The sequence below is a fragment of the Lipotes vexillifer genome, unplaced genomic scaffold, assembly GCF_000442215.2.
Source record: "Lipotes vexillifer unplaced genomic scaffold, Lipotes_vexillifer_v1.1 scaffold387, whole genome shotgun sequence".
Lineage (NCBI taxonomy): Eukaryota > Metazoa > Chordata > Mammalia > Artiodactyla > Lipotidae > Lipotes > Lipotes vexillifer.
The window spans coordinates 3,796,227-3,799,274 of NW_006795399.1; the positions used below are offsets into that span (position 1 = coordinate 3,796,227).

At 46.9% G+C, this 3,048-nt stretch overlaps 1 protein-coding gene across 1 annotated transcript in view; it reads right to left on the bottom strand.

Annotated features, from left to right (window-relative positions):
* The window catches only part of MYL6B (myosin light chain 6B), a 5,173-nt gene extending 4,454 nt beyond the window's left edge, over nt 1-719 (bottom strand). Inside the window, exon 1 of the mRNA XM_007467736.1 lies at nt 524-719. The gene's annotated coding sequence lies outside the window, so the exon portion shown is untranslated. The remainder of the gene's footprint in view (nt 1-523) is intronic.
* Between the last annotated feature and the right edge of the window lie 2,329 nt (nt 720-3,048).

A 3,048-nucleotide genomic window follows, 5' to 3' on the forward strand; every position in this document is an offset into this window, starting at 1 on the left:
GAACCTGCAGGGACTCCGTGGTGACACCTGGGGGGAAGGGCAGGCTCTGAGAGGCAAAGGGCCTAATTTCTAAAATCTCTAATCCAAAAGGATGCGAGAGGTCCCCTGGGCTCCATGAGTACTCATACCCAACCGGAGGGATAATAAAACCCTGACTCAGTAGCCAGGTTACAAACCTTGCTGGGGGCTCTGGGGAAGGGTGGAAGTCGATGGGGGGAGTACGGAAGAGGGGATGGGTTGCTGGTTACTTTTGTTCTGGGGGTAGAGAAGGAGACGATTTAGATAGCATTCTGAGGAAGATAGTAGTGATTCCTCTTAGGCCCTGGGATTCAGAGAGTTGATGCTTGGTCTCCCACTCTCAAATAAAGCATTTGAATGTCATTACTGCAAATTGTCTCATTTTAGGAAAGTCAGAATCATTCCTCCAGCCGGGAGTACATCACACACACACACACACACACACACACACACCCCTAAGCCTTAAATAAAGGAAAGAGTCCCTCCCCAGCGCCCCAAAACTCACCCTGCGGGGTCCAGGTAAGGGGCGGAGGCGGGGCGCAGGGCATCCGCGGGCCCTGAAGGGTTAATTCCCGTGGCCTCTGAGCATGCCGGGAGTCGTAGTCCTCGCGCGCCCGCGGGCTCACGGGAAACGCCGCCCTACAGAGCAGGGCGGACGCCAGCTCAGTGACTTCCGGCCCGCGGCGGCGGTTGGTGACTCACGATCGTTGGGAAGTGATTCTTGTCCCGGAACCGAAAGGCAGTGAGCACTTTACAATCCTCTTCCCTGACCCTAAAACCGCGCGCGGTCCCTCAGGATATCTCCCTTGCTCAGGCCTGCGTTGCGCGTTTAGTGTGGGCGGGGATATTTTTCCTGAATCCACTAGTGAGAACGCAGAACGTGGGGAAAGCAGCCGGTCGGATGGAGGTCAAATAGTAGGAAGCATTTACTGCCCCGGGCAGAGTGGTGCGGTCTCTAGCTTCCTCTTGCGGTTTGGTAGAAGGAGAACAGAAGCTGTTGAGTTGCCGTGTGACTTGGAACTGTGACTTGGAACAGTTTTTGAAATGAACTGGTAGTTGAAGTAAGTGTTAAATTTTGGAATTGAGCCGGGTCACCTGCCCCAGTCTCTAAGTTGAGATTTCTCCATTCTGCGCCGCGTATGCGCCAGCCACCTTGTCGGTTCCTCACAGGTCTCCTTGGAGTGGAGGACTGGGTTCTCCAGCCCTTGACTAAGACATCTCTTCCCAGCATTGGACATCTCTTTTCCGGAGATGGTTGTTTGTTTTTTAGATCTGTTTTTTTTTTTTTTTTGAGTTATAGTTGTACAATATTACAGAAGTTTCAGGTGTACAACAGTGATTCACAAATTTTAAAGGTTATACTCCATTTATAGTTATTATAAATATTGGTTATATTCCCTGTGTTGTACATCCCCCAGATGTTCATCAAAGGCTTCATCTGTGTTGGGAGGGAACCAGCCCAGGCAGGCCCAACTTCACTTGCTGAATCAGTAAATGCCCTGGCGGCATACCTTGCTGGACATTGGGGCTTGCATGGGCCTGCAGGCAGTGGGTCAGAGTAGAAAACCCTCGGGAGGTCAGAAAGGTGAGGCATAAGTTAACTTTACGGGCAGTGCAGAAGTGATATTTGCTTGTTGGGGAAAGCTTGGAAGAACAGAAATGGGTTGTATAATATGGTTGGTTACAAGACTGGGTGAGGGCCTAAGAGATGCCTTTTAGTGTCTTTCATCACTTACACAGAAGTTGATTTCGAAGATGCGGTGTATCTGATCTTTTTACTCCTCCTTTCCTTTATGGCTGCCTTTTGGCAGTTTGCCAAGTAGAAGTAGTTATGACTTCCTAGCTTTGTAAAAAATATGTTTATTTTGGCTGCACCACCTCTTAGTTGTGGCATCGTTGTTTGTTTTTTGTTTTTGTTTTTTTTGGCTGCGTTGGGTCTTTGTTAACTGCACGCGGGCTTTCTCTAGTTGCAGAGAGCAGGGGTTACTCTTCCTGGCGGTGTGCGGGCTTCTAATTGTGGTGGCTTCTCCTTGTGGAGCATGGGCTCTAGGCTCATGGGCTTCAGTAGTTGTGGCACGCAGGCTCAGTAGTTGTGGCGCACAGGCTTAGTTGCTCTGCGGCATGTGGGATCTTCCCGGACCAGGGATCGAACCGATGTCCCCTGCATTGGCAGGCGGATTCTTAACCACTGCACCACCAGGGAAGTCCTGTCTTTTTGATAATAGTCATTCTAACAGGTATGAGGTGATATCTCATTGTGGGTTTGATTTGCATTTCCCCGATGATTAGTGATGTTGAGCACCTTTTCATGTACCTATTGGCCATCTGTATGTCTTCTTTGGAAAAATGTCTATTCAGAACTTATGTCCATTTTTTTAAACAGGTTATTTGTGTTTTTTTGCTTTTGAGTCGTTTGAGTTCTTTATATATTTTGGATATCAGTCTCTTACAAGTGATTTGCAAATATTTTCTCCCATTCAGTAGGTTGTTTCTTTTGCTATACAGAAATTTTTTAGTTTGATGTAGTCCCACTTGTTTATTTTTGCTTTTGTTGCCTTTGCTTTGTGTGTCAGATTGGTTTTTAGTTCTTTAGGGCAGTCTTACCTTTACATTTCAGTAGTACCTTTCTAGTGCAATGCTCCACAAATGTTTTCTGAATTCCTGCCGAAGATTAGAAAATTGACAGGTAGGGGGACTGCTACTGGAGAGAAAGCTTACTAATTTCACCAAGAAATGACAATTGGTAATCTGATAGTGAGGGAAGAGACAGGAAAATCTGTAAAAATAGGCAAAATTTTGCCCATAATTTGGCAAAGATTTTTAAAATTGTAATATCCAAAAGAGAATATAGGAAAACATTTTTGTGTAATGCTGGTGGGAGTAGAGAATTCATATAATTTCCTTAGAATGTAGTTTGGAAGACTGTACTGAAAGTCGTTAGGGGACTTCCGTGTGCCACAACTACTGAGCCTGCGGTCTAGAGCCCACGAGCCACAGCTGCTGAGCCCGCATGCCACAACTGCTGAAGCC